Source organism: Hemiscyllium ocellatum, chromosome 34, assembly GCF_020745735.1.
Source record: "Hemiscyllium ocellatum isolate sHemOce1 chromosome 34, sHemOce1.pat.X.cur, whole genome shotgun sequence".
Lineage (NCBI taxonomy): Eukaryota > Metazoa > Chordata > Chondrichthyes > Orectolobiformes > Hemiscylliidae > Hemiscyllium > Hemiscyllium ocellatum.
The window spans coordinates 21,840,793-21,857,354 of NC_083434.1; positions in this window are offsets into that span (position 1 = coordinate 21,840,793).

Sequence of the window (16,562 nt, forward strand, 5' to 3'; positions counted from 1 at the left end):
AGTGTAGTATAATACAGTTCAACTCTATATATTTCAGTGCAGCATAATTCAATGCAATTTAAAAAGGTTCAGTTAAACTCAATGTAGTTCAAATACCATGCTGTATAATTTAATTCAATTCAGTACAGTACAATTCAGTTCAGCTCCACATATTTTCGTGCACTATAATTTGGCACAACTCAATTTAATCATGTAAGGTTTGGTTTCAGCCTCAAAGCCTCCAAGAAGATTCAAGTCAGATTCACCCGATCCCAGGGCAAATTCTGGTCAATCCCTCTATTAAGATCCACAGAGTAATCCTCTGAAATGTAGAAAACTTCCCTGTTTCAGGGAGCCACATCTTATCTCAGGCTGATATCAATGCAGTAATCCAATCTGTGAACACCACCAAGATGCACCCAGGGATGATCATCTATCACAATTGTGACATCTTTGCTGTTAACAAAATCTTTGTATTTAAGGTAATTATCCTCCAACACTTCTATGTGAAGCCGAAACTTAGACTACATTGACATAATCTCAGGGCCATTTACAGAGAAGAATTCTCTGCATCAGCTGAGAAGACAGATGGACAAACATCAGCATCCTTGAAGGAATAAATAGCACCAGGATCCAGGTCATTACCATTCAAAACCAATTCCACTTGGCTGACCATGTGCTTAGGATTGTTGAGTAAATCTTCTTTGTCCAGCCGACAGAAGGCATTAGAGTCATAGAGATGTACAGCACAAAAAGAGACCCAACTCATCCATTCCAACCAGGTATCCTAAATTAATCTAGTCCCATTTGTCAACAACTGGCCCATATCCCTTTAAACAATTCCTATTCATGTACCCTTCCAGATGCCTTTTAAATGTTGTAATTGTACTAACCTCCATCACTTCCTCTGGCTGCTAATTCCATACAAGTACCACCTTCTGTGTGAAAAGCTTGCCCCTTGGGTCCCTTTCAAATTTTTCCTTTCTCACCCTAAACCCGTGCCTTCTTATTCTGGACACCCTCAACCCAGGGAAAAGACCATTTCTATTTATCCTATTCATGTCTCTCATGATTTTATAAACCTCTATTAAGTCATCCCTCAGTCTCCGATGCTCCAGGGAAAACAGCCCCAACCTTTTCAGCCTCTCCCTCTAGCTCAAACCAACATCCTTGTAAATCTTTTATATGAACCCTTTCAAGTTTCATAACATCCTTCCAATAAGACGGAAGCAAGAATTGCACACAGTATTCCAAAAGTGGCCTAACCAATGTCCTGCACAACTGCAACATGACCTCCCAACTTCTATACTCAGTACACTGACCAATAAAGGAAAGCATACCAAATGCCTTTTTCATATCCTATTGTCCTGCAACTCCACTTTCATGGAGCTATGAACCAGCACTCCAAGGTCTTTTTGTTCAGCAACACTCCCCAGGACCTTACCAGTAAGTATATATATCCCGCCCTGATTTGCCTTTGCAAAATGCAGCACTTCTAATTTATCTAAATTAAATGCCATCTACCACTCAGTGCATTGACCCATTTCGCCAAGTTCCCATTTTACTCTCAGGTAATTTTATTCGCTGTCCACTACACATCAAATTTTGGTGCCATCTGCAAGCATACTAACTATACCTCCTGTGTTTATATGCCAATCATTTATCTAAATGATGAAAAGCAGTGGACCCAGCACCGATGCTTGTGACACACCACTGGTCACAGGCCTCCAGTCTGAAAAGCAACCCTCCACCACGACCCTCTGTCATCTACCTTCAAACAAGTTCTGTATCCAAAAGGCTAGTTTTCCCTGTATTACATGTAATCTTGCTAACCAGTCTACCACAAAAGGAACCTTGTTGAATGCCTTACTGAAATCCATGTAGATCACGTCCACTGCTCTGCCCTCATTAATCCTCTTTGATACTTCTTCAAAAAATTCAATCAAATTAGTGAGACCTGATTTCCCATGCACAAAGACATTTGATTATCCCCAATCAGTCCTTGCCAATCCAAATACATGTAAATCCTATCCCTCAGGATTCCCTCCAACAACTTACCCACCACAAATATCAGGCTCACTGGTCTATAGTTTCCTGGCTTTTCCTTACCACCTTTCTTAAACAGTGACACCACATTAGCCGATCTCCAGTCTTTCAGCACCTCACCTATTACTACTGATGATCCAAATATCTCAGCAAGGGGCCTAGTAATCATTTCACAAGCTTCCTACAGAGTTCTAGGGTACACCTGATCAGTCCCTGGGGATTTATCCACCTTTATATGTTTTACGTCATCTAGCACCTCCTCTGAAATATGGACATTTTTCAAGATGTTACCATCTATTTCCCCACATTCTGTATCTTCCATGTTCTTCTACATAGTGAACACTGATGCAAAATACTCATTTAGGATCTCCCTCATCTCCTGTGGTTCCACACATGGGCTCCCTTGCTGATCTTTGAGCGGCCTTATTTTCTCCTTAGTTACCCTTTTATCCTTAATGTATTTATAAAATTCCTTTGGATTCTCCTTAACCCTATTTGCCAAAGCTATCTCATGTTCCCTTTTCTTCCCTCCCGATATCCCTTTTAAGTATACTCCCACTACCTTTTTAGTCTTCTCAGGTATAAAGAAGACTCAACCTCTGCTATGTATATCTGACATATGCTTCCCTCTTTTTCTTGACCAAAATATCAATTTCTCTAGTTATCCAGTATTCCCTAGACCTACCAGCCTTGCCTGTTACCCTAAAAGGAATATACTGCCTCTGGACTCTCGTTATCTCATTTTTGAAGGCTTCAAATTTTCTAGCTGTCCCTTTACCTATGAACATCTGCCCCCAATTAACTTTTGAAAGTTAGAATGACAGGAGGACAAAGAAATGATTTCAAAGACTCTCTGAAGACTCTCTCCATTCAATACAGTTCAGTGCAGTACAATTCTACATAACTCAATATAATTCAGTGTCGGATAATTTGGGATAATTCTATACAGTTCAGTTCAATATAATTCAGTACAACGCAACATAATGTAGTACAATTCACTGCAATTCAATACAGTATAATTCAAAACAATTCAATACAGTAAGTCTGTGGAGGTCAATACAGTTCAGTTTGGTGTAATTTGGAGCAAGGCACTTCAGTACAGCAGAGTATACAATTTAGTAGAGTTTTGCAGTTGTTATGGTATGTTTTCCAAGCTGGGAATTTGATTTGCAGATGTTTTGTCCCCTTTCTAGGGACATCCTCAATGCTGTGGAGCCTCCTGCAAAGCACTGCTATACTGTGTAGGTTGGAATTTATTTGGTTTCATTCCTGCTGCTTCCAGTTGCTCATTGCAGTGATAGGTATATTGGGTCTAGGTCAATGTGTTGATTGTTGGAGTCCATGGAAATTTGCTAAGCTTCTAGGAGTTCTCCGACTGTCCTCTGTTTGGCTTGTCCTATAATTGTGTTGTTCAGTCAAATTTGTGGCTCTTGTCATCTGTGTGTATAGATTCTCAGGATTGCTGGTTGTGGCGTTTGGTAGCTAGTTGATGCTCATGAATGTGGATCATTAGTTGTCTGCCTATTTGTCGTATATGGTGTTTCATGCAGACTCTGCATAGAATCTTGTATTCCACGTTTGTCCTGCACATAATGGGTATTGGGTCCTTTGTTCTTGTGAGTTGTTGCCTGAGCGTGGCTGTTGGTTTATGCGCTGTCATAAATCCAAGAAGCCAACAGAGACAGCCAGAGAATTCCTAGAAGTTTGGCACATTTCCACGGACTCCATCAATAAACACATTGACCTAGAGCCAATATACCAACCACTGCAACGAATAACCGGAAGTGGCAACCGGAAGAACATAGAACATAAAAAAGTACAGCACAGAACAGGCCCTTAGGCCCACGATGTTGTGCCGAGATTTAATCCTAATGTAAAATATAGTAACTTAACCTACGCACCCCTCAACTCTCTGCAATCCATGTGAATGTCCAACAGTCTCTTAAATATCCCCAATGACTTCGCTTCCACCACCTCAAATGGCAATGCATTCCATGCATTCACAACTCTCTGTGTAAAGAATCTACCTCTGACGTCTCCTTTAAACCTTCCTCCTAATATCTTCAAACTATGACTTCTCGTACCAGTCAATTCTGCCCTGGGGAAAAGTCTCTGGCTATTGACTCTATCTATTCCTCTCATTATTTTGTACACCTCGATCAGGTCTCCTCTCTTCTTCCTTCTCTCCGGAGAGAAAAGTCCGAGCTTATCCAACCTTTCTTCATACGGTAAGCCCTCCAGTCCAGGCAGCATCCTGGTAAACCTTCTTTGGACCCTCTCCAAAGCCTCTGTATCTTTCCTATAGTAGGGTGACCAGTACTGGACACAATATTCCAAATGTGGTCTCACCAGGGACTTTTACAGCTGCAGCAAAACCTCACGGCTCTTAAACTCGATCCCCCTGTTAATGAAAGCCAAGACACCATATGTTTTCTTAACAACCCTATCCACTTGGGTGGCAACTTTGAGGGATCTATGCACTTGCACACCCAGATCCCTCTGTTCCTCCACACTGCCAAGAACCCTGTCTTTAATCCTATATTCAGCATTCGAGTTCGACCTTTCAAAATCCATCACTTTGCATTTATCCAGGTTGAACTCATCTGCCATTTCTCAGCCCAGCTCTGCATCTGTCTATGTCGCGCTGCAGCCTGCAGTAGCCCTCTATACTATCAATGACACCTCCAACCTTTGTGTCATCTGCAAATTCACTAATCCACCCCTCAACCTCCTCATCCAAGTCATTTATAAAAACTACAAAGAGCAGAGGAGAAAGTGAGGACTGCAGATGCTGGAGACCAGAGTTGAAAAAATGTGGTGCTGGAAAAACACAGCAGGCCAGGCAGCATCCGATGAGCAGGAGAATCGACGTTTCGGGCATAAGCCCTTCTTCAGGAATGAGGCTGGTGTGCTAAGCGGACTGAGATAAAGGGTAGGGGGGAGGGAATTTGGGAGGGGGAGTTACAAACAGCAGAGGCCCAAGAAGAGAGCCCTGCGGGACCCGACTCAACACTGTCCTCCAGGCAGAATATTTTCCATCTACAACCACTCTCTGCCTTCTGTCAGCCAGCCAATTCTGAATCCAGATAACCAAATCTCCCTGTCTCCCATACTTCCTGACTTTATGAATGAACCCACCATGGGGAACCCTATCAAATGCCTTGCTGAAATCCATATACACCACATCCACTGCTCTACCATCATCGACCTGTCTTGACACGTCCTCAAAGAACTCAATAATATTTGTGAGGCATGACCTGCCCCTCACAAAGCTGAAAATGTGTTGCTGGAAAAGCGCAGCAGGTCAGGCAGCATCCAATGAGCAGGAGAGTCGACGTTTCGGGCACGAGCCCTTCTTCAGAAAGAATTGAGTTCTGGCTCATGCCCGAAACGTCGACTCTCCTGCTCATTGGATGCTGCCTGACCTGCAGCGCTTTTCCAACAACACGTTTTCAGCTCTGATCTCCAGCATCTACAGTCCTCACTTTCTCCTGCCCCTCACAAAGCCATGCTGACTGCCGTTAATCACACTATGCTTTGCCAAATAGTCATAAATCCTATCCCTCAGAATTCTTTCCACAACTTTGCTGACCACAGACGTAAGACTGACTGGTTTGTAATTGCCAGGGATTTCCCTATTACCCTTCTTAAAAGTGGAACAACATTCGCCTCCTTCCAATCCTCCGGTACGACCTCTCACTTCCCGGAGCAGCCTAGGATAAATCTGGTCTAGCCCTGGGGACTTGTCAATCATAATGTTTTTCAAAATTTCCAGCACATCAACCTCATCGATCTTGATTTGGTCAAGACTGTATCACAGCTCTTCTAAGTTTTCATTTACAAGTTCCCTTTCCTTGGTGAAACCTGAGGCAAAAACCTCATTTAGGGTTTCCCCTATCTGCTCAGATGCCACGCACAATTTCCCTCCGCTATCCCTGATCGGCCCTACCTTCTCCCTGAGCATTCTCTTATTCCTCACGTATGAGTAAAATGCCTTTGGGTTCTCCCTAATTCGTCTTGCCAAGCCTTTTTCATGCCCCCTCCTGGCTCTCCTCACTCCATTTCTGAGCTCCTTTCTAGCAAGCCTGTAATCCTCTAAAGCTGTGCTAGATCCTTGCTTCCTCCACCTTACGTAAGCTGCCTTCTTCCTTTTGACGAGAAGTTCCTCTGTTCTCGTCATCCAAGGTTCCTTAATCTTACCCCTTCTTACCTGTCTCAGAGGAACAAATTTGTGCATCACTGCTCCTAAATAGTCTCCACATGTCTGCTGTGCCCTTTCTGTGGAACAATTGTTCCCTGTCTATACTTCCCAACTCCTGTCTGATAGCGTCAAAATTTCCTTTTTCACAATTAAATATCTTCCCTCGGTAACTGCTCCTTTCCCTCTCCAAGGCTATTGTAAATGTGAGGCAGTTGTGATCACTGTCACCAAAAATCCTGACAAAATGTTCCAAACCTTCCTCAACAAACTTCATTTCTGTAGCTGCGATGCACTCTCTGATTAGCAATGTTACACCCCCCTCCTCTTTTTCCACCCTCCCTGTTCTTTTTATACATTCTAAACCCTGGAACATCAAGCAACCATTCCTGTCCCTGTGAATCCCACATCTCCGTTATGGAGATGTTACTTAAGAAGTGGGAACGAAACAAAATAAATTCTGAGACTGTACAGCAAGGCTTCACAGGAGGCTCCAGAGAACTGAGGATGAAACATCTGCAAACCAACTTCCTAGCTCAGCAAACATACCCACAACAACTGCAACCAGCACCCAAGCTACAAACCTTTACACAAACCTGCTCACGGCAATGTGAACAAAGACTTTCCCTAACCATGCCTAACACACAGATGCCACAGTAATTGTTATTGTCAATTTAATGTGGTTTGTTTTTGTACAAGGTGACTATTTTTGCATCACGCATGTCTTGAGACACAATTCTATCAGCAGTTATATGGAGTTTAATATTACCGGATCCTTGACTTTCATAAGGGGCAGGCAAACCGGAACAGGCGGGAGTTGGCCTGGTAATAAAATTTGGAAGAGACTGTAGAGAGAGAAAGAAAAGAGGTAATCTGAAATAGTCAAATGTAGATCATCGCAGTCCCAGAAAATTTCTGCTGGAGTTCCTCAGCATTCTTTCCCAGTTTCAATCATCTCCAGCTGTTTCGTCTATGACTCTCCATCTATCATAAAGTCAGAGGTGTGGATGATAGTTGATGATACCAAATTGTTCAGCCTCATTCATGACACCTCAGATGCTGAATCTATTCATGTCTGTATTTAGTAAGACCTGTACAAAATCCAATCATGAGCTGACAAGTAGCAAGTAACACTTGTGCCACACAAGTGCCAGCAATGCCCATCTTCAATAAAAGAGAATCTAACCATCACACCTTCCATGGCATTGTCATCACCGAATCCCCTAATACCAACATTCTGCAGGTTAACATTGACCAGAAACTATACTGGGCCAGCCATATAAATATTGACCGCCGGAGGGGGGAGGCACGAGCGCCTGTCAGCCGATGGACAGTCCTTTGGTTTCTTGCAGCAATGCGCCGGCACCTAAGCTCTCTACAGTCAGTCCTGCCTCAGCTGAGGGCCACACTCTCTCAGAATTGCAAAGGACCCACTCTGTACTACATCCTCAGGAGAATTCATACCCTCAACAAACTGTATTTCAATTCCATCTCAAACATCAAAAACTGCTAAGTACAACAAACTTTTATCTACCGACCTCCATAACCAGTGCTCCTCAAACATTCCAGAAGATTCCCCGGCCTCGGAAACGACTCAGATGCCATTAGCCATGCGGCTGATGCATCTACCACCCCCATGCTGATTGATGATGTCACTTCTGCCCTCATCATGGCCACTCCTACAACCACTTCCGCCCCTCACAATTCTCATGCATCACACGTGACATCACTTCCGTCCCTCACATCATCGCTGATGCCACATGCTCAGTGACCTCCGCCACCCCTACGGCCGTGCCTGCCACCACTTCCGCCTCCACCAGTGCCACTTACCTGCATTCTGTTGACACGCCTCCCGCAGACCCCACTCCCCAGAACCCCGAAGGGAACACTACCCCTGCTCATGACTCCACCCCCATTCCCCCCACCACCACACCCACTCCAGTTACAGGTTTTGACCCCACTCTCAGCTCCACACCCACACCAGATCCCAGCTCCCAGCCCTGCCGAGTTTTCACCATCCCTCCAGACCTCCCCCTCATTGAAGACGAACGATCAGTCCTCAGCAAAGGACTCACCTTCATCCCCCTCCGTCCACGCATCAATGAATTTAATACACTCTGTGACGTCGAACAATTCTTCCGTCGCCTCCGCCTCTGAGCTTACTTTCACAATCAGGATTCCCGCCCACCTTCCGAGGACCCCTTCGCCCACCTCCAACACACTGCATCCACCTGGACACCCCGTGTTGGCCTATTACCTGCCCTCAACCTCTTCATTTCCAACTGTCGCCGGGACATTAACTGCCTCAACCTGTCTACCCCCCTCCCCCACTCCAAACTCTCACCCTCATAATGTGCAGCCCTCCAATCCCTCAATTCCAATCCCAACCTCACCATCAAGCCAGCGGATAAAGGGGGGGCGCAGTGGTAGTCTGGCGCACTGACCTCTACACCGCTGAATCCAAACGCCAACTCGAGGACACCTCTTCCTACTGCCCCCTCGACCATGACCCCACACCCCATCACCAAACCATCATCTCCCAGACCATACAGAACCTCATCACCTCAGGAGATCTCCCACCCACTGCTTCCAACCTCATAGTCTGGGAACCCCAGACTGCCCGGTTCTATGTCCTTCCCAAGATCCACAAGCCTGACCACCCTGGCCGACCCATTGTCTCAGCATGCTCCTGCCCCACTGAACTCATCTCTACCTATCTCGACACTGTCCTATCCCCCCTAGTCCAGGAACTCCCCACATACGTGACCCATTGTCTCAGCATGCTCCTGCCCCACTGAACTCATCTCTACCTACCTCGACACTGTCCTATTCCCCCCTAGTCCAGGAACTCCCCACATTCGTTCAAGATACCACCCACGCCCTTCACCTCCTCCAAGACTTCCATTTCCCCAGCTCCCAACACCTCATCTTCACCATGGATATCCAATCCCTCTACACCTCCATCTGCCATGACCAGGGTCTCCAGGCCCTCCATTTTTTCCTCTCCAGATGTCCCCAACAGTACCCTTCCACCGACACTCTCATTCGTTTGGCTGAACTGGTCCTCACCCTTAACAATTTCTCCTTTGAATCCTCCCACTTCCTCCAGACCAAAGGGGTAGCCATGGGCACACGTATAGGCCCCAGCTATGCCTGTCTCTTTGTTGGCTACGTAGAACAGTTGATCTTCCGTAATTACCACTCCCCACCTCTTCCTCCGCTACATTGATGACTGCATTGGTGCCACCTCGTGCTCCCGCGAGGAGGTTGAGCAATTCATCAACTTCACCAACACATTCCACCCTGACCTTAAATTTACCTGGACCATCTCTGACACCTCCCTCCCCTTCCTGGACCTCTCCATCTCCATTAATGACACCGACTTGACACTGACATTTTTTTACAAACCCACCGACTCCCACAGCTACCTGGATTACACCTCTTCCCACCCTACCTCTTGCAAAAATGCCATCCCATATTCCCAATTCCTCCGCCTCCACCATATCTGCTCCCAGGAGGACCACTTCCACCATAGAACACACCAGATGGCCTCCTTCTTTAGAGACCGCAATTTCCCTTCCAACGCATCTCGTCCACATCCCGCACCTCCGCCCTCAGACCCCACCCCTCCAACTGTAACAAGGACAGAACGCCCCTGGTGCTCACCTTTCACCCTACAAACCTTCGCATAAACCAAATCATCCGCCGACATTTCTGCCACCTCCAAAAAAACCCCACCACCAGGGATATATTTCCCTCCCCACCTCTTTTCGCCTTCCGCAAAGACCGTTCCCTCTGTGACTACCTTGTCAGGTCCACGCCCCCCTACAACCCACCCTCCCATCCTGACACTTCCCCTGCCACCGCAAGAACTGTAAAACCTGTGCCCACACCTCCTCCCTCACCTCTATCCAAGGCCCTAAAGGAGTCTTCCACATCCAAAGTTTTACCTGCACATCCATTAATGTCATTTATTGTATCCGTTGCTCCCGATGCGGTCTCCTCTACATTGGGGAGACTGGGCGCCTCCTAGCAGAGCGCTTTAGGGAACATCTCCGGGACACCCGCACCAATCAACCACACCTCCCCGTGGCCCAACATTTCAACTCCCCCTCCCACTCTGTCGAGGACATGGAGGTCCTGGGCCTCCTTTACCGCTGATCCCTCACCACCAGACGCCTGGAGGAAGAATGCCTCATATTCTGCATCAGAACACTTCAACCCCAGGGCATCAATGTGGACTTCAACAGTTTCCTCATTTCCCCTTCCCCCACCTCACCCTAGTTCCAAATTCCAGCTTAGCACTGTCCTCATGACTTGTCCGGACTTGTCCTACCTGCCTATCTCCTTTTCCACCTATCCACTCCACCCTCTCCTCCCTGACCTATCACCTTCATCCCCTCCCCCACTCACCCATTATACTCTATGCTACTTCCTCCCCACCCCCACCCTCCTCTAGCTTATCTCTCCACACTTCAGGCTCATTGCCTTTATTCCTGATGAAGGGCTTTTGCCTGAAACGTTGATTTCGCTGCTCGTTGGATGCTGCCTGAACTGCTGTGCTCTTCCAGCACCACTAATCCAGAATCTGGTTTCCAGCATCTACAGTCATTGTTTTTACCTCATACAAATATTGTGGCTATAAAAGTAGGTCAGGGGCTAGGAACTCTGCAGCACATAGCTCACCTCCTGTCTCCTCAGTGCCTGTCCACCATGTATAGAATCATAGAAACCCTACAGGCCATCAAGTCCACACTGACCTTGCGAAGAGCATCCCCTCCAGACCCTGTAACTGTGGATTTTCCATAGTTAATCCACCTAGTCTGCACATTCCTGAACTCTATGGGCAATTTAGTACGGCCAATACACTTGATTTTCACATCTTTGGACTATGGGAGGAAACCGGAGCACCCGGAGGAAGCCCATGCAGACATGGGGAGAACATGCAAACTCCACACAGACAGTCACCTGAGGGTGGAATCAAATCCGGGTCCCTTGCATTATGAGGCATCAGTGCTAGCCACTGAACCGCTGTGTCCTCAAATCAGAAGTGTAATAGATCATGCTCCACTTGCCTGGATGAATGCAGCTCTAACAAGACTTTACAGGACCAATCTGCCTATTGATTGGAAAGCCATCCATCAGATTCAACATTCACTCCTCTGCCCTCCAACATACGGTAGCAGCAGCAAGTGCCATCTACAAAATGCACTGCAATAATTCACTGAAGCTCCCCCAACAACACCTTTGAAAATCATGATCTCTATCAACAGGGAAGTTGAGGTATGGGAGCTTCATCACCTGAAAGTTCCTCTCAGTCCACACACCGTCCTGCATAGGAACTACACCACCACTTCTTCACTGGGTCAAAATCCTGGTACCCTTTCCTCGGAGCACTTACACTCAAAGGAATGCAGCAGTTTGTGGAGGCAGCTCACCACCAGTTTTTCCAGGACAATTAGGCATGGATAATAAATAATGGACTCACCTACAGCACCCACATTCTGACAACAAACCCTTAAAAACATTTTAGATGCAGCTATGAAACATAGGGCAGAAAAATATGGGAGTAATTCAAAAGCTCCCTCACAGTAATAGTGGCATCAATCAGAGTTTAAACATGTAACTAAGGTATCCTCTCACTACAATATCAGTTTGCCCATTCTGTATGTAGATCAAATACCTGTGATAAGGCACAGATGTATAAAATTGAGTTCATGAAATGTTTTCAAAAACATTTACTGGGTAAGTATGTTGAAGAACATTCTCCAGAGCAGAATATTTTAGATATTGTGTAATGATACATGGTTAATTCATAATCTTGTCATAACAGAACCTCTGGGGACAAATTATTTTTTATTTGGAGTTTGAAAGTGACTTAATTAAGCCTTGATTGTGAAAGAAGGAAATTACATAGATATAAAAGATAAAGTGTATAAAGTCAATTGGCAATTGATTTGAAAGACATAAAAGACAAATAAACAACAACAAACTTACAGAAAATTCATAATTTGTGACAACACAACATGCAGTCAGAATGATGCCAACAGTCCAGGTTTGATTCCTATTTCAGCTGGGGTAAACTTGGTAGCTGCCTCTCCACTCAGCCTGGATTGGAGTTCAATGGAACAAGACCACGGTAAAAAGGGCAAAAAACCCCAGCTCAGTATGAAGTATCTTAATGTATTGAGCCAAGGACCGGCCTGCAAAGCAGAACATGTGTCTGAGATAATGATCTCAGCAAATTGTTCAGTCTCATTCATGACATTTCAGATGCTGAATCTGTTCACGTCTGTATGTAGTAAGACCTGTACAAAATCTAATCATGAGCTAACAAGTAGCAAGTAACATTTATGCCACACAAGTGCCAGCAATGACCATCTTCAATAAAGGAGAGTCTAACCATTACCCCTTCCTATTTGGGAATAAAAGACCCACGAGAAATGTGGTCCAACCATGGTTAACAAAAAGTTAAAGATAGTCATAAAGGAAGAGTCTTGAAATGTTGACAAAAAGTGTAGTAAGCTGGAGGATTTTAGAAATTAGGATACTACAAGGAAATTAAGAGAATGAGTAAAATAGAGGAGAATACGGGTAAAAACACGGGGGGGAAGAAAACAAGTTCTATGCCAAAAAGGTCTTACCTGTATCCAGACCTCAGTTTATTATGCCATCTTGCTTCTTGAAAAGGTAGCAATAAACATGAAAACAAAGTGGTTTGTGACAATCACTACTCTTTTTAGCACAAACACCACATTAGGGCACAAACCTACTATTTATAAAGCAACTGCTTTTAAAGCTACAACAGGAAAAAAAAGGTGAAGCCAACACAAAATAAACAAAGCATAATACTCAATATTGATTTTCATTCTGACATTTTTAAAGAACACAAGGCAGCACTGCAGGAATTGAAAGCAAACATCTAAACATTGAATTTCAAATATTTAAAGTTAGATTGAGTCTTCACTTCTTGGATCAACAAGTAATTGATAAAGAAAGTTAGGCATTCAAAATTCTTATATCCTTGGGGGATGAAGAATAAAATTCTCCATTATTTTGAGAGCTGATCACAAAAGTCCTGACAAAATATTCCAATTTTCAAAAGATCAGCTTAAGGTCCACATCAATTTCAGGATTCATAGGCTTGAGTTTACGTCACACTGTCAACAGCATGGTGAAAATATGAACAATTCATAGGTAAGTGTCAAGGCAAAGGTATAGAATGTGATTTTACCAATGCTAACTTAATTGTATGGCTGGTAGAACTGATCATTGCTTATATACCTATCAAATATTTTCAGAAAAGTACTTCTGGACAAATCTAAAGATTAACCCACTGATGCATTAAAAGTTATAGAGTCATAGAGATGTACAGCACTGCAACAGACCCTTTGGTCCAACTCGTTCATGCTGACCAGATATCCTAATCTAATCTTGGCTCATTTACCAACTCTTGGCCCATATCCCTCTAAACCCTTCCTATTCATATACCCATCCAAATGCCTTTTAAATGCTGTAGTTGTATCGCCTCCACCATTTCCCCTCGCAGCTCGTTCCATCCATGCACTAGCCTCTGTATGAAAATGTTGCCCCTTAGGCCCCTTTTATATCTTTCCCCTCTCACCCTAAACCTATGCCCTCTAGTTCTGGACTCCCCACCCCATTGTCTATTTATCCTATCCATGCCACTCATGATTTTATAAGCCTTGATAAGGTCACCCCTTAGCCTCTGCGCTCCAAGGTAAACAACCCCAGCCTATGCAGTCTCTCTCTATGCTCAAATCCTCCAACCCTGGCAACATCCTTGTAAATCTTTTCTGAACCTTTTCAAGTTTCACAACATACTTCTGATAGGAAAAAGACCAGAATTGCATGCAATATTCCAAAAAATGGCCCAACCAATGTCTTGTACAGCCGTAACATGACCTCCCAACTCCTATACTCAATGATCTGACTAATAAAGGAAAGAATACCAAACTCCTTCTTTGCTATCCTATCTACCTGCCACTCTACTTTCAAGTAACTATGAACCTGCACTCCAAGGTCTCTTTGTTCAGTAACACTCTCTCAAACCTTATCATTAAGTGTGTAAGTCCTGCTCTGATTTGCTTTTCCAAAATGAGCACCTCGCATGTCTCTAAAATTTTATTAAAATGTAGAACTGCAGATCTGGTGACTCTTGTTTTGCAGCAAGTATTGTATCGTCAAGCCAGTCAGGAAAATATCCAAAGCTTGTACAAGACGTGGATCTCATCCACTAAAACACTGTCCAGCATTTTGTGATTCATTCAGCTATATTCTTAAAGTGGATATTGGGCTAAAATTTGCAAGATATCAAAGTGTTTGGAGAAAACTAAGGTGAAACACCATTCTCCACAGGAGCATATGGAAAACACAAATCAATGAATAATGCCAAACATATTTCCAAACTTCCATTCGTGGCATGCAATCATGTCAATGACGTCCATAAGGTGACTTGACTGCAATGTTACAGCTTACAGACCCCGGTCAAACAGTACATGATATCAAATTGACACGCTACCTTGGTGCTGTCAGAAAGACTGCGGTCTTTACCCACAGCCTAGTGATATATCCTGAAAGGAAAGAGCAACATGCACTAAATACCAATATTGACACTTTTAAATGTCAATATTGCTTCTTGTATGGACACCAGAAACGTTTCCACCATTGATAGTGAAGCCTCTTATCATTGGTCCACCAGCACGCACTGAACTATGTATACACAAATTCCATAAGCTAACCAAGTTCTAATACCAGACCACAACAAAGTCAATCAATGACCCAACCAACCTCTACCATTTGATTCTATTGGCCATTTTAAAGGCAATATTACATCAGAAAGATGACGTCCAATCCAGCATTGACTTTCCTCATAAATCAGCAGCATTCACATTCCGATTATGCTCACACTGGAATTGGATTCCATGGTTAAAGAAAACATTATTTATAAAGCTGACCATCACACTGTTTAGTGAATCCTCTTCACGCATTTTGAAGAAAGATGACACTCCAGGCCTGTGTTTAGATCCAAGGTGACTAAACTATGCATTAACAAGATGTCCATACAAGGTTCCTACTGAAGAACTTTTTTAAATTATTCATTCACAGGATGAGGGTGTCACTAGCTAGGCCAGAATTTATTCTCCATCCCTAATTGTCCAGAAGTTGATTAAGAGTCAACTACATTATTGTGAGTCTGGAGTCACATGTAGGCCAGACCAGTTAAGGATGACAGTTTCCTTCCTTAAAGGACATTAGTGAACTAGATTTTTTTTAACAATTGACAACGGATTCAGTCATCCCCAATTCTGACCTAATGATAATGAGGAGGTCATTGACGAAGTTGCTGAAGTTGGTTGGGCTTGCAATACTACTCTGAGGAACTCCTGCAAAGATATCCTGGAGTGAAGATAACTGACGTTCAATAACCACAATCATCTTCCAATGTCAGGTATTACTCCAAACAGAGTTTGCTCCCCGATACCTATTATTTCCAGCGTTGCTAGGGTTACTTGATACAATGCTCGCTTTAATATGGTCTTAATGTAAAGGGCTGTCACTCTCACCTCACCTCTGAAATTCAGCTCTTATGTCCATGATTGAACCAAGACTGTTGTGAGATCTTGAGCCAAGTGACCCTTGCAGAACCCAAATTGAGCAACACTGAGCTGGTTATTGCTGATCAGGTGCTGCTTGATAGCATTATTGATGACACCTTCCATTACTTTACTCATCATCAACAGTAGACTGATTGGGTAGTACTTGACTGGAATGGATCTGTCCTTCTTTTTGTGAACAGGACATAACCTGGGCAATTTTCCATATTGTCTGGTATATGCTAGTGTTGTAGCTGTACTGGAGCAGCTTAGCTAGGGGAAGTCTTCAGTACTATTGCTGGATCATTATCTGGACCCGTAGTCTCTGCAGTATCCAGTGCCTCCAACTGTATCTTGACATAATGTAGAGTGAATTGAATTGGCTTAAGGCTGGTATCTGTGATAGTGAGAACCACTGAAAAAGGCAGAGATAGTTGAAGACAAATACATTCTAAAAATGTATGGGCAAGAGCTTAATGAAAATAAAGAACTGATAGTTATAGAATCCCCTAGTGTGGAAACAGCCCAACATGTCCACACTGAGCCTCCTATGGAGTATCCCAACCAAACCCATTCCCAGTTATTCTACATTTTACCCCTGATTAATGCACCAAATTTATCCATCCCTGAACACTATAGGCAATTTAACATGGCCAATTAACCTAACCTGCACATCTTTGAATTGTGGGAGGAAACCCACGGAGACAAGGGGAGAACGTGCA